The 15520-nt window shown below is 44.0% G+C and overlaps 1 long non-coding RNA gene across 1 annotated transcript in view; it reads left to right on the forward strand.

Annotated features, from left to right (window-relative positions):
• The first annotated feature begins 10461 nt into the window (after window positions 1–10461).
• LOC110355258 (uncharacterized) overlaps window positions 10462–15520 on the forward strand; it is a 100288-nt gene continuing 95229 nt past the window's right edge. Inside the window, exons 1-3 of the long non-coding RNA XR_010474615.1 lie at window positions 10462–10589; window positions 12763–12956; window positions 13656–13825. This is a non-coding gene — a long non-coding RNA (uncharacterized LOC110355258). The remainder of the gene's footprint in view (window positions 10590–12762; window positions 12957–13655; window positions 13826–15520) is intronic.

Consider the following 15520-nt stretch of genomic DNA (forward strand, 5'->3'; position numbering starts at 1 on the left):
TCTGGAGCAAGACTGAATGGGGCTAATTTGGGTGGAGAACAGCGGCAACATGGCCATGCATGTCCGTACATTGCTCATAAATCTGTTGATTGAGTGGACTTGATCGCTACGATGGTGTCCTGTGCACATCCTCTGCCTGTTGGTGGGACCATCTCCTGCCTCACCTCCCCGTGCTGGCTGGCTGCAGGAGCTGATGGAGTTTGCATGGGCAGCACCACCCCTTGCCCACAGATGATGGAGATATTTCAGCTTTAGGAGTCCAGGCTGGGTGTTTAGGCCATACGAAGGCTTAGTTCTGTTTAGTTTTGCTTTTAAAGGGTGAAGAGGGGAAAAAAAAACTGCTTCCAGAAAAAAAGAAAACAACAGCTCAAGCTCCAGGAGCCAGATCTTAGCATGAGAACCCGACTCAGTGTGGGAGAGGGCTGTGTCAGATCACTGCATGCCCGAGGAGCAAGAATTCGCTGCCTGCCAAAAAGCCACAGAGCTTAGACCCTATTTGAAAGAGTAACATCTTTGATATTAAAACAAACAAACAAACAAAAAACACACACAAAAATAACCAACAACCCCAAACCACCCAGCCAATAAAAAGCCTCAGACATACAGGATCCCATTCATGGTGGGAGGGATTTAGTGGAAGTATTTTCCTTCTTTAAGGTTTGGCACAGCCTTAAAAGAGTCTCTTTAAAAGCTTCCAGAGCCGATTGTATTTTGGATTGTGTTTTAAATCACCCTTCCCCCACCATGTTTAGTGGGTCCTCAAACAAGTTCCCAGAATAAATTAGACATAACGGTAGCGGGATTTTTGTTATTATTATTTTCTTGAGAAGGAGGAAGGAATAAATGACACCAAATTCTGTAATGGAAAGAAAAATGAAAAAAAAAAAGTGTGTATCGGAAACTGCTGCTGAGTGACTCATGCTGCCGGACAAACGGAACCTCACTCATCACTCCATCTTCATCCTCCTCCTCTGGTGAGAGAAGAAGCCTTGGAACAATATCAGCTCCCCCCCACACCCTGCTTCTTCTCCCGTAGCATCCGTACACAGGGAAACAGTCCAAGCCACAGCGATGGCTCCATGTGCTTCTTGGGGCAGGCATTTTCTCTGTTTTAATAGCCAACTAGGAAAAGCCTCTGAGGTGACCTTGGAAAAATATATACACCAAAGGAAAAAGTTGTGGAAGGGGAGGAGGGGAAGTCTTGGAGTCCTTGTGTGCTTTATGTTTGGAGAATTTTTTTTTTCCTAATATATTCTTCCAAATTTCCACTGAAATGATTTTGCAAGTTATTATTATATTTTTTTACAAGTGGGAAGAAAGGGGAGGATGCGCCATGCAAAAGGCAGAATGAGCTGGGCACAATTCCGACTTAAATAAATGCTGCGTCATAAAAGTATAAAGGGTAGTGCAGGGGGAAGGGTGGGATGCAAAAAATCGCTCTGTTTCTCTTCTGTTTGGAAGAGCAATTAGCATTTTTATGAAGCATATAAACTGTATACAAATATATTTTTATTGCCATAAAAATGGGGGGGAGTCTTTCTCTCTCGTGTTTTTTTTTCTTTCTTTCGTAAAACATGTTCTGCAAATGTTTGGCACTGCCTGCCAGAAAGCCACTTAAAATGTAGCTTTTTTGACTGCCAGCTCCAGCCAGCCCTGCCGTGGGCACAAGGGCTATTAGCCAGCAGCAGTCCCTGCCCAGCAAATGCCTTTTCAGCTGTAGGGCAGTGGGGTTGAATGTGTAGATGCAATGGCTCCACTCCACCTCACAAAAAGTCTTGCTTAAGGAGATGCCATCTTTTTACAGGTTGTTGGTTCTTGTTGTTCATCAATAGGCTTACCACTTCCTGCACCCCCAGCTTCTGAAGTGACTTGAGTTAGATTGTGCACGGTGTGAAAATGGCCATGAAGAGGTGTAATACTCTGCTCTTTCCATGCTTTTTGTGGTTGTGGTCAATCCCACGCAGTTTCTTTCAAGGCTCCCACTTTTCCCCTCATGTCTTCCCACTGTAAGCCTTCCCAGCATCATATGCTGTCTCTAGCTCAGGTTTGCACATTATACCATCTACAGAGCTGGAGGATCCCCCAGATGCTGGATAGAAGTGGTGCCAAGAGCAGAGGGTGGCCTGTGACAGCATTCAGGGTGGCCAGAAGCCACCTGAGGATGCAGAACAACAGCACTGGGCCACTTTGCTAAGCAACTGCTTATGGGGATGCAATAAGAGATGTTGCTGGTGGCAGCAGCTGCAAGTCCCTGGATGCCATGCAGCTCATCCCTTGTGCTCCTTCCATCACCACCAGCCCTTCCCTGGGCTTCACAGCCCATAGAATATTTCAGAGCCGTCTTTTCACCCCATCCCAGTGCTTCTCTGTGCACAGGTGGGACAGCAGCCAGCCCCACTTCTGCACCCAAATGCCAAAGAGCAGACCAGAGAGAAGCACTGGGCTGCAGTTCCCAGCTGAGGGCTGTGAGCAATTGCTGGACAATAAATGACTTTCAGCTGGGCTGCATTAGCCATGGGTGGTGCTGCCCGGAGAGATGGCTGCAGGGAGCAGCAGCTCTATTTAAAGCAGCCTCTGCCAGCTGCCTCCTGGCTATCAGCAGTGGCAGAAGCTGTGCCAAACTGGGATCCTGGGTGCTCTCCTGTGGGCTGAGGTTCCCCAGGAGAGCAGTAATTCTGCTGGAAAGGCTCTTACTGTAAGTGTGAGGGTTCACCCACCTTTCCTTTCCCCCACCTCTTCTCTTTCCCTCATTCCACAGGAAAGCAATCATAGTATCAAGTGTTTCCTAATAACTTTTTAGGCTGATGACTAATTTTTCAGCCATGCTGAATGAGGGGTAATAGTCAGATATTAAGCCCTGCTATGAAATAAGTCTCCAAGTGAAAAAAACATCAGGGAAACTGTGCAGGAAAAGGAGGCTTTGGAAATATCCCAGTTTCAGGAAAGCCTCCATTGAGAGCTTCTTTGCTTGGGCAGCTGAAACCAATCCATTGCCAGGTAGAAACCAATAAGAAAATGAGCTTTGGTGGAGTTAATGTTTGTGGCCTTGCCTTACTGGCTATGGGAGGGAGACCTAAGCAGTTTTCTCTTAAAACCCTTATACTACCCTGGGGAGGGATATTAGATTGCAATCTAGACTTTGCAGACAGGCCCCAAATGAACTGGAGGGCTTGTGAAAAATGCAAGGAAGTTAGATGTGGGTTTGGATCCCAAAATTCCCATTCCTAGCAAGGAGCCATCTGAGTGCTGCTTTGGAGGCTTTCAGCCCTCAATTGCTAGATGCTCCCTGTGGTGTCCCTGTTTGTGGTGCATCATGGGCTCCAAGGCACTTTGTCGGGTATGACAAGCTCACTGTTTTGGGTTTATGGTGCCAAATGGGGACTGTAAGCTTCAGGCAGACCTATGCTGTGCTCTCCAGCTGCAGTCTTCCATGAAGATTTAGGATGGTGAGGGGGCAGTGAGAAAGAACAGGATGAAATCAGCTTTTTGTGTAAGTCAGCTGATGTGCTGTATAAAATGCAGGTCTAGGTTTTGAACCTAGAATTTTCTTTAATAACAAACCAGGGTCAATGAATGTAAAGCCCCATGCAGAGCCTTTTACTGTGTTAGTCATAGCTTGAATCCTTTATGTTTCCTCTTTTAATGGCAAGTATTATCTATAGCATGCCTTGTTATAGTGTGGTCTTTGGAGGGTGTGGAAGTTGGTAATGATGGTGTCTGAATGCTGTTCCAGAGATCACTGCTACAATTCACAGCAGATAATAGGAGCCACAGCCAGACAGATAATAGAACTGACTGCGATCCATTTATTGCTAAGAGACTGTCTGAATATTTGTACATAGCCTGAACCACTCCACCCTCCTTCATCACATTTCCCAGGAAAGAGGAGGGGGGGTAAACAAAACAAAACACAAGCCTAGGGCAGAATGGAGAGGAAGGGAGAGATTTTCAGTCTCTGATGCATTCACAGCATTTCTAATGGCCCGTGTCATAACTAAGCCAGAATGGTGTAGATAGCTAATGTATTTGCTGCCTGCCTGTACAAGTTGAGGTGTGGGAAGACCATGGAAAGCGGGTGGTGGACAGAGTTGGGAGCTGCCCCCACCACTCTGAAGCCTAAACTAACATCTGTTCATGAGGCCATCTTCCCTCACAGGTAAACGAGCAGCATGATGGAAGGTTTCAGTGATGGGCTGCAGGAAAAGCCAAATTCAGGGATAATGGAAGAAGCCAGGCTAGAAAAGCTTGACCTAATCCAGAGAATTGCTACTTGCATTTTTCTTTTTCTTCACATGCTTGTAACCTGTTAGGCCTTGCAGAAACTGGCTGGATAATGTACTTTGTGTGCCAAAATGTACATCTGTCGTTCAAGTTACTTGGGGTTTTTGGTGTTTGACTGACCATCCACTTGCCTTTCCCTGTTTGGGAAGTATTGGCAGTTTTTAATGAGCTGAAAAAGTTGGGGGCTTTTTTTTGTTTGTTTTCCAGAGAATTTTCTAATGTGGTGTTTGTGTGTGTGGAAAGTAAAACACCTGTAGTTCCTATCCTTGATAGGAGCACCCTGTCTTTCAAGAGGGCCCATTGCTCTGCTAGCCTGTCTCTTACGCCTGGTGCTGGTTTCATGTATTCAGTGTCAGCTGTTTCCAGGATGTTCTTGGTGAGGAGCAAGGAACAGGTAATGACAAAATTCCAACCCAGCAACAAAGACAATACTGATGATGCCAGTTCTTCTTACTTCTCCTTCAAAGTGGTGGAGGGTACGGAAGTTATGTGGTAGTGCTCCCAGCTCTGGGGAAGGACCCTGGTTTAGTAGGTCGAGGAGAGCAGCTTTGGTGTAGTTAACTGATGGCCACTATTGGCTCGTCACAGGAAGCCTGGCTGTGCTAATGGCATGCACCTCTCTGGGTGGGAGGGATGTATATGGACAGTGGCAAAGCAGATAGCTGGGTGCTTGATCACCCCTGGATACAGCAACTCTGCAATGCTGGGGAGTCCCAGTCTGCCCTGTGCTACTCTAGTCAGGGTGCCAAATGTGCAACCAGAAATTCAAGTCTACATCATAGGCTTTTTCTCCCACCCATCCCTTCTTTCACATTGTCTTTGGAGACCAGAGATCTGTAATATGAGGTATTGCACAAATCTGTAGCACAGCTCTGCAGAATTCCCAGTATCTTGAGTAAGTTAATGAAGACATGTTGTTTTCCAGCTGGTTGGAAGAAATCTTTGTCTTGGAGGGCCTTTCCTCTTGTGAGACTTCCCCTGGGAGGTTATGTTGGAATAAAGCTTCTGCTAGCAGCAAATACTGGTCTTGAAGCATTTCCCAAATCTTTTGTGGAAGGAGGAGGGATGGGATTTCTCTTCTACACTGCAATTAAATGCTAGCATTTCATGAGCTCTCCATTGGCCCTTTTTAACTGAAAGATCCTAACAGTACACTGGGAAGACAACTTTTTTTTGTTGTTTTTTAGATGTTATAGGAGGGGCCTCTTCAGGACAGATGTTAAGAAAATTGGACTCACTCCAATATTAAGAAATATGTTCATCTCAAAAGACACAGGTGAATTCCAAGCTAGATCTGGGCTTTTCTGTTACCCTAACCGAAATCTGTAGTTTCGGTAGTGGACATTCCGTGACTTCAAGATTAATTTATTACATTGCTTCACATACAGTTTGCCTCACCAAAAGTCCTTCAGAGTTCCCACAACTCTTAATTTTAGGTCAAATAGGCATATATATTAAGGGAAAAGGAATGTCTTGAACTGTGCTCAAAAACAATGACTATGTAGTTTAAATATCACTTTGGATTAAAGAATTTCTATCCCAGAGGAACTTCAGCACTGATGCTGTGCATGACAAAGTATTACTAAGATGTTTTTCAAAGGCTGTATTGAGGCTCTCTGGAGGTTAGTGCTTTTCTTACCGTATTTCAGAATGATGGTGGCCAACATTTTTCCATACTAGGAGTTGGTCAGTGGTCAGTCTTCACCACCGTGTCTGCATGAAATTACTGTGACTTGTGCTCCCAGATTACTGAGGCATTTTGGAAGTGTGGCTGTTAGGCGGTTAAAACTAGGCTCAGGAAGAGCTTTAAGGGAAGAAAAAAGAACAGCCCTATTTTCTTTAAAGTTTAAGAGCTGGCAGAGATTGAAGTTGCCTAACCCTCAAACACATGGCTGGAGCTCAGACTGTGCTTTCCTAGTGGTCAGGAAGACCTGAGCTCTAGCTGCAGTTGTGCCTATAAATAAGTTGCAGACCACAGGCGAATTCTTGCACCCTGCTTCTTTCATTGCAGAATGGGTGAATTGGTTATTGGAAGTGCAGCTGGTCCATCCTGCATACCAAGGGCTGTCAGGACAGGCATTTCCTACTTGGTCCTGTGGTGATCCTTTTTATCAGATTCTGAGTTCCTCAGACAAGGGAGATGAAGGGTGCTGGGGTAAATGAAGGGCATCTTCCCACATAGTTTTTCAATTCAACCTGAAGTAGCATGAAACAACCACAAGTCTTAATGCAGATTAGGTTTCTTGACAAAATGACTTTTTTTTTTTTTTTTTCCTAACACTGATAGCCATGCTTAAATCCTTCTTCATGCACAAGGTCCTTTCTCAAAACTTTCCCACTTGCCCTGGACAGTCAACATATGCAGCTACAAGAGCAAAATGAGGTTCTATTGGCGTTGCCATCACCAATACAAAACAAGGACAAAATTGTGTTTAAAATCCAAGACCTGAGCATGAACTTGTCTGCAGAGAGGATGCAGAATGCTTTGTAAAATGTCTGCCTGGTGAGTTGGACATACCCCCCCCCCCCCCGGAAACTTCCTTGGGTTTTATGCACATGTTCCTCACTACAAAGGCTTTCACTTGTATTGTCTACCAAATGCATGTGTAGTTCAAAACTGAAGTATCTGAAAATCAACTCCTCTAATTATGCTGGTCTGAAAGCAGGGATCTGTATTCCTTTTGTTCTAGATCAGACAAATGTCTCAAATGTGAAGAATAAGCAGAAAGTATAATGAATTCCAAACATAATTGTGTTTTGTCTTCTGCCATCAATATAATAGCTATAAACTAGTACTTAGACTATGGAAAATGAGTTTGAATTTGTACTTTCATATGTCCACAATGATACTTAGAGTTAGTGCATAAGGAATTAAGACCTGTGTGCATTCCTCCATTCCACTCTGGTGTTACAGGTTTAATGGAGCAACACTTTAGGTTTTTTATCTCCTCTGCCTGTCCCTTTAGATCAAGCCCAAGACAGCAGACTAAAAGCTACCACTATCTAGTAAGCTGTGCAAGGGAAGATGGGGAGTGCGATGACTTATGAGTAAACAGCAAGAAAAATAGTCTATGATCAAAGCCTGCCTGAGTGGTTCTGTGTTGGAACCCTCTGGTACACCAGTGTACACCAGGTCCTGTAACTTGTTTGTGCAATAGGGTCTAGTGTGACCCACTGAGCTACTTGTCCACAGCCTCTGGTCTCGTTCAGGTTTGCTCCTTATTATGGTTTCCAGTTTTCATCTCTAACCGGTCTGTGCACTGATGCACTTTACTGTTCAAATCCTACTGAACATATTTCTATACTGGGAGAAGCAACCATAACTCACCTGAACATACAGCACAGTCAGAACCTATGACACAGTGAAGCTATAATGTCTGCCTCTGAAGGACAGATAACTTTTACTGTATCCTGACTTCAGCCTCTGCATCATATCTGGATGAGGTGATTTGACTTGCTGTAGTACTGGAGATATCTCACAGACGTCTTAGGATGAATCTTATTGAATACTGTGTAAAGCTGTGAGTAATAAGAGGCATTGCCTGTAGCCTTACAGCTTTAAAGAAAAGATCACAGCCACCCAGTTCTTCAGGCCAGGGAAAGATTTCATGACCATGGGCAGGAGGTCTAGATCTTACTCTGTCTCTTTTCTGATGCTGCCAGGGAGGGACAGGTTTAACAGACCATTGCTCTGATCTTTTTGGCACTTCTGACTTCCTATGTCTCCTCAGAGAGTGAACTTTAGGTTTGGTCCTCAGCTGAAAAACTACAGTGAGGGTCTCATTGCAAGCTTTGAGATTGATCAGCCACAAAGAAAAAACAGGCCAAGGAGAATCAGAAAGCGGCTATTCAGGAAATATCCCTGGATAGGAAAGGAACTTTCTGGAGTGTAGTTTCACATATTCAGCTTCTAGTAATGGACCTGGTTCCATGTTCTGGAGAATTGTATGCTGGAAAAATGAACTCAAGCATAAAGGAGAGAAAGAACTTAGTCATGGTAGCTTAAATTCTCTTCTTTCAAACCATGTGAAATGTCAGAAGAATGGGAAACTCTCCCAGGGGTAATCTCATCTGAGACTCTGGCTGCCTCTGAATTGACAAAGCCCCCAAGTAGTCTGATACCACAGGATGCAGATGTTTTAGTTCTGGCAAGTAACATTAAACTGCAGGCCAAGATGATGCTAAAATTTTCCTTTTTTTTTTCTTTGTACACATTACTCTTAAAAAAAAAAAAAAGCTTACCCAGACTATAAGCCTTGTTTAGAAATATGAATGGGTGTATGTTCTCCTGCTGGCTTGGTAATTTGGTAGATGTTAACACAATGTAAATACAGTTTGGCATGGTGTTTATAAGGACATATGGGAACTATCATTTTTATGCAACCTAGTACTGGGTTTAGTGCTTCTGAAAGGCTTCTGCTTTGATTGTGTATGAGTTAGACTGTAGTAGGATTGAATTATGAAAAGGAGCAAAATGTGCATGTGTTGTAAACATGGCAACATTGAAAGACCCAGATAGATGGGTAAATGTTATTCCAAGCCAATACAAAAAAGAGCAAATCTAAGGTCAAATGGCAAAATCTTTGAAATGCAGGGCTGAGTGTCCCTCCTTCTATTTACAGGAAGATTTGAGAATATTTGCCTGGCATGCTATAGGACATTGCTTGTCAGCCCAGACCTGTTCTGGCCCAGAAGAGAGGTGTGTTGCCAGTTACAGATCCTGCAATGAGCTCATGTGTTAACTGCTAGTGATTTGCTTGTGCAGCATAAATGTTTGACATCTGTTGCCAGCCAGAAAAAAACCCACTAGGAATGTGAGTATGAAATGCACTGCCTGAATCAATGAATCAAAGTTGCCACAATCTTAATTTACTGCATATGGGATGTTTAGACCAGCAGGGTCATCCTGACCTTTGCTAATATAACATGTTGCAGAGCATCTCTCCATGTCCCATGACAAAAGATGTGCATGCATGCAAGGCAGAATGCCAGCAAAGGCTTCCCAGCATTGCTGTGAGGATGTTGCCAGGAGAAGATGGCTAAATGATACTGAGGGTGTACCAGGCCCCAAGCTGTGGGGATGGTGATGGGGGAAAGACAAAACTTGTTTACATAATGGTCGCTGCAGGACTTGGAGGAGGTTTCTTCCTGTCCCCAAATCTGGCAATTGGTCTAGCTTTGCATGGGTAAGGAAAAACAAACTGCTGAGCATATGGAAGGCTTTTCAATTCTGTGAGGAATAGGTGAAATTCTTTGCGTGCCCAATCTTTTGGGTCAGAAGGAGAAAAACATCCCTTCTCATGGCCCACACCACAGTCGGAGCAAGTCAGAGAAAGGTCCGTTATTCTATCTTTTGCCTGCAAGGGAAAAGAAGACATCATTAGGAAGGGTGACAACACAGGGTTTTCATTAGGCAAAAGGAAGGTTTCATGCAAAGCCAAGTTACTTTCATTGCTATGGAGGCTTCGCGGCACTCTGCTTCTCGGGTGTGGGCTCAGTCCCTGCATTGAGACTTGTTTATTCCAGAGCTCAGTGGGTTTCTGGGAAGTGCTGTAATAGCTGGGAGGAGATCCCATGGAGAGGGTGGATTCTTTCGGACACATGCTGTTTAACAATGCCACTGTCTGCAGAGGAACAGAAAATAAACAATGCAAAATCCCTGCCGTAAAACATGCAGTGTGCACAAACACCAAAATATGAATAGCCTCTCAGAAAGTGGTTAGTGCCAAGCGGCCTTGCTGCTATTGTTTGTTGTAGCAGAGGAACTAAAACTAGCTCTTCAAAATATGCCAATATTGGCTATTTGTAATGGGTTAATGGTTTTTGCAACTGAAACTGAAGTATAATGGTTCCTGGTGAAATAGGGGAAACATCTTTAGAAAGCAAGTTTGGAACCAGTGAAAACTGCAATGAATTAATTTCATTTTATTCAAACATCTCTGACAGGGAGAGCTAAGGGCCCTCTTTGAATAGCTGTTGCAATTTTATGCAATAAAAGCTGAGGCATCATCTCTGAGGACTGATCATCTAAGCACCAGGAGAAAAGGAGCAGGTGAAAGCAGTTGGGTGAGAGCACAGTACAGCTACATATCTCTAAAGCCCAAGAGCATGTGTTTGGGCTGAGGAGGTGCAGGGCACCTTGATGCTACCAATTCTCTACTGTGTTTTTGTTTTTTGTATGCAGGTCATTTGAGAGAAGATTGTTTGACTCTTCCATCTGCAAACTGTGGACAGTCTGTGGGGAATATGGGGAATCTGTGAATTTTGGAAAGCAGCTCCCTGAGCCTTTGACGTGGCCACTGAGAATTGTATGTGGATTCTGGGGTGGGATTCCAGCTCTTTAGTGGTGAGCCCGTGCATACTCAGTGCCTAGGTGGTGGTGACTCTCATTTACCCTATACTCATCCATCCCAAACCATTTGCAAGGTCGTTTCATGCCAAGAGGAGAGAAGCAATTGCTGTGTCTTTCTAGGGAACTGGAGACAAGGGCTTTCCCCAGAGGAGCCAGGTCGCTCATAAATGAGATGAGTAACACCTATGCTAATTGGAGTGGAGAACTGAGAGCAGCTTATGCTGGGCTGTTGTCCCTGAGTAGAGATTCAGCAAACAAGGTGGGTTCCAGAAGGGCTCTGGAAAACAAGATGCTCAGAAGGGAACATTGTCTTCTGCATTTGGGGGTAGATTCCAGCTGGGGGGATGGTGGGGAGGGGAGTTGAGATGCATTTTTAGGAACCGCTAGAGGGGCAGGGAGCAGTGAGATTGTGAGCCCTATTTTCCATTCACAAATACATCCTGTAGTGAAGATCAAGTCTGTCAGCTGTGCTAGTCTTGCCAAACCATGTCTGTATTGGCTCCATTGCAAACTAAGTCCTGAAATGAAAACAGCAAGAATCGTGAGGACCCTTTTGGAAATGATCTGTAAGCACAGGAATGGATTGTTTGTCCTGCAAGCTCTCTGGCAATGAAAAAAAGCAAATACCATCCTGGAAATAGCTTGTCTTGATTCTTGGTCTTACTAGAGTGCAGACTAATACTGCTTGCCTTGCTGCAGTTTTGCTCTGAGCTTGCTATCAAAGAAAACCATCCATATATTTCAAGAAAACCATGGTAATCTGGAGCAATGTACCTTTGAAATCATGCTAGACAAGCTTTTGAAAGCTCAGGAACTAAAGAGGTCTGGATGGACAAGAGAATCAAAAATCCTTGAAGGATTATTTGGCTTTACAGAACTGACTAAATTCTAGTTAATTTTGGATGCAGATATTTCCAATTTATTCTTTTAGGTACCCCTTCAGTGAGTTATTAAGCATGCCTGACAGTCTGCTGCTCAAAATACCTTGCAGAATTAAGGAAATTTTATCTATTCTCAAACACCAGGGAGGTGAGGCACAGGGAAACTAAAACCCACAGTCTCAAAGGAATGTAGATTTGTAATTTGCACTGGAAACTGGTGAAGATAGCAGGATTTCCCTAAGGTTAGGGTTAAGCTGATTGACTTTTCTGGTATATAGGCATGTAATTGATTATCTTGGAGGCTCTGGGTTTAAGCACTTTCCTTAGATCATGTCTGTAGGGCAGGATGGAAATTAGCCAGTGTCTCCAGAGCCACAATCTTCCCTTGTCTGAGTCACTGCCACTGCCCATGATGGTGTTTCTTACCCTTGCCTCCGAATCTGCTGATAAGCTTTGTGGGAGCCAGGTGGGAAAATACTCTGATTTTGGTAAACTTATTACAAGTTTCTCCTTTCAGATGCAAAATGCAAGACCCTTCTCTTATTTTTCCTGTTACCACCTCCTTTTCAGCTGCGCAGTTTGCAGATCCTGGGCCAGCCTCTCCTTTCCTAACCTCTTGCGAACAGCCACAGATTTTTGAAAAGGGCCCTGCCTTGCCTTGCCAGCACTCCTTAATTTTGCCTTTCTTTCCTCTGTGCAAGCCACACTGAAGCTTTGCTATTCTCCAGGAGGGGAAAAAAAAAATTAGGTCATGGTGTCACGTAAGGCAGCGCAGCATTAACAGGGAGGTAGGCGAGTGGAGCAAAAAGACTGTCGGGCTGGGTAAGATGAATGACCAGCTGTGCGGGATAACCAGGGATGAAGGAATTGCTGGGGAGAGCAGGAGCCCAGGGCGGCGAGCGGGGCTGCGGGCTCCTGCGGCTGCTCAACACGCCCTCGCCTGGCACAGGTGAGTCTTAATCCTTCCCATCCTGAAAAGCTTTCTTTGCTCTGTCGAGCATTGATGGTGTTTGTGGGTTTTATATATATATACATATATATATATATGTATATTTAATGTCTTATCTCCCTCTTCCTACAGTTCACCCCAAACAGCCAACATAGAAAGCATGAGATGTGCATGGAAAATCACTCTCAGAAGTCCAAAAATCCTTCATTGCATTTTTTTTTAATTTTACTTTTTACACCCTGAATTTTATAGATTTATGAATCCTGTGATTTATTTAATTTCTATTTCACTCTTTGCAGAATTAACATGAAAAAGGAAGAGGTTTCATATCCTCCAGCTCTCTTGACTCTCACCCAGCATTACTTACTGAGCCTGGAATAGATCTGTGTGAAAGATGGATGCAAGCTGGGCCTTATCTCTGAGGCAGGATTTCAAGCCACCCTAGTGCTTAAGGAGAGAGAGAGATACAAGTCTGGAGATGTGTCTTATCTTTGTAAGCACCCCTAAATTTGGGGTACTGTTTATAATTTGGTGTGGATGGTGATCTCCTCTGCTTGGCTAATTCAGAATATCAACCTATTTAAAAAAAAAAAGGGGAGAGGGCGTAGGGGCAACCTCATAGGACAAAAGCATTTCACAACAATGCCTGCTGAGAGATTTTTTTTGGGTGCTAGTCTTCTTGCTGTACTCCTGTAGGCACAGTTGTTGTCTTCATTTTCACAAGCCTGTTTATGGCATTGCTATTACAACTCAAAACAAATTCACTTTTAATTTGTCCTGGGTCAACACGTGCTGCAGCGCTGCCAGTCCTCCAAAGCACATGCTGCAAGGATATGACCGATTACCTCTTCACCAAGTCAAAACTCTCAACCTCGGAACTGTGGTGGGAGCACACTGGGAGGAGGTGACCCTGGCTTAACAAAGCTTAAGCTTTTGAAGCCTAGAAATGAGGGTTCTTTTTGAATTTGAAGGGCATGATTGTTTCTCTAGTCCTGTCCACAGGAACCCAATGTATGTGTGTTGGGTATGTTTTTCTAGAGTGCTCGCTTTTAAATCCTGCTCGTAGCCTTCATACAGTGACTGTAAAAGCCTCTTTGGTAACTTGAAGTAAACATCTTGTTGTACCCAGGGGTTGGGGGAGTCAGCTGTCAAGTTGGTCAAGCTGAAATCTTCTTTTTTTCACTCTTTCCAGGTAGCAAGCAGGCTGGTGGAGCACAGTTGAGCAGCTTCCTGGTGTTGTCAGCATCTGCTGCCTGAGCTGTACAGAAACTAGTGCTAAAGTCCTATGTCTAAAAGATCCTTGACAGCTCCATCTTCTCCTTTCTTCAGCCAGTTTATTTCTGCAGATGCTTAGGAATGCTGGTGAGTGATGGAAGCAGTAGTCTCCGTCTAACCAGGGTTTTCTCCTGCTGCTGGTGCTGTAGAAGAGATTTTCGGATTAGTTTTAAAATAGTTCTGCCTAGAAAGAGCAGAGTTCAGGAGGATGGCATTAGCTAATATGCACAGGCCAGAGATCTGCAGTCAGCCTGGGTCTGGTGGTTGGGCTGAACCACAGCACACAGAAAGCTTTGCGATTTGGGGTGAGAGTCTCAGCAGTGTCAAGGACCAATTATCCCTTCCCTGTTAAAAATAAGTGTCCTGTTTACTGTTTGAACTGACTTAAAGTTTCAGCTTTAGCCTGTGTTTTTAAAAGATCTTGGTTCCAAGGATCTTTTAATACTCTGTGGGCATTAACAAGACTTGATGATGCTCCTAGGAGGCTGCTTGGTAAATAGGATTAAACTTACTTAAGCGAAAGGGGACGCGAGGGGTGAGGAGATGTAACTGCCCATCTCTGTCCCCATGCTGGCATTCCTGGCTTCTGCTGCTGTGCTTGATGCATGTGACAGCTTTGTACCTCCCCTCATAATGTCCCCACTTGCCCTTGAGTTACCAGCCTGATTTATTAGAGGAAACTGGATCAGCACATGGTGCTCACCTTCATAGGCTGCTGTTACTTCTCCTGCCCACTGGGCGTGAGCTTGGAAAATAGTTTGAAACAGAAGCATAAAATGGACTTTGAAATGCATTAGCTCAACTGGAGTTTCCAGAACCTATGTGTGTATTTTGCAAGCAGAATATCCTGACTTGCAGTGTTTAGAAGCACAGCATGGTTATGTGGTTGTTCCAATCAGGATACTGAAAAGGTTTACCCAGAACCAAGAACTGTGGTTTAATGTTCATCCTAGTACCTTCAATTATTAATCCAATAAATTTAAAAGACTGGTTGATGCCACTTTGTTTCCAATCTACTGTTCCTAGTGATCAGGAATTCTCCTAATATTCAGGGCTTCAGCACTTCAGAGGGCTCTTGTGCCGAATTTGCCCTCTCTACTAATTTCTTTCTTCTCTTACTCTTTAAATGTTAGGAGTTGCAACAAAGCCTGCCATCAGCTGTTGGATTGGATTCTAAATAATGACCCACATTCAAATTTTGCAATTGGTTCATGTGTTGGTTTGGCTGAATTGAGGTAATTTTCCATACAGTTAGTAAATTTTCTTCTTAGTAGCTATCATGGTCTTTTGGTTTAGATTTTCTTTGAGAACAGTAGGATAGAAACCTGGGATAAGGTTAGTGTTTTATTCCAGTAGCTTTCCAGTGATTGTGATTCTACACAAAAAGAATGTAAGAACTCATTGATACCTTGGCTGTTGCCAAGGGGATGAAGGACTTTTCAACTGTCCAGCTGCCAGGTCCAAAATAGTGCTTGGGAGGGAACAGAATGAGACAGCATCTTAGACTGACATCCAGGCTGGTCAATGAAGTATTCCATACTATGAACATCACGCTCCATGTATAAACAGGAAGTCGCTGGAGATGTCCCTTCTTCTTTGGTCACCATCTGTGAAGGGTCTTTCTCCCATGACTTCACTGTGCCTGCCATGATCTTCACATTTTTTTTTTTACTGGACTCACTGTGCTTGCAATGTCCACCCTCTGGAGTTCATTGCTGGGAGTGCATGTTCCAGCAGCTAAGTATTGTTTTGTATCACTTCTCTTATTATTGTTCTATTAAA

This window comes from Columba livia, chromosome 9 (genome assembly GCF_036013475.1).
Source record: "Columba livia isolate bColLiv1 breed racing homer chromosome 9, bColLiv1.pat.W.v2, whole genome shotgun sequence".
NCBI classification, from domain to species: Eukaryota; Metazoa; Chordata; class Aves; order Columbiformes; family Columbidae; genus Columba; species Columba livia.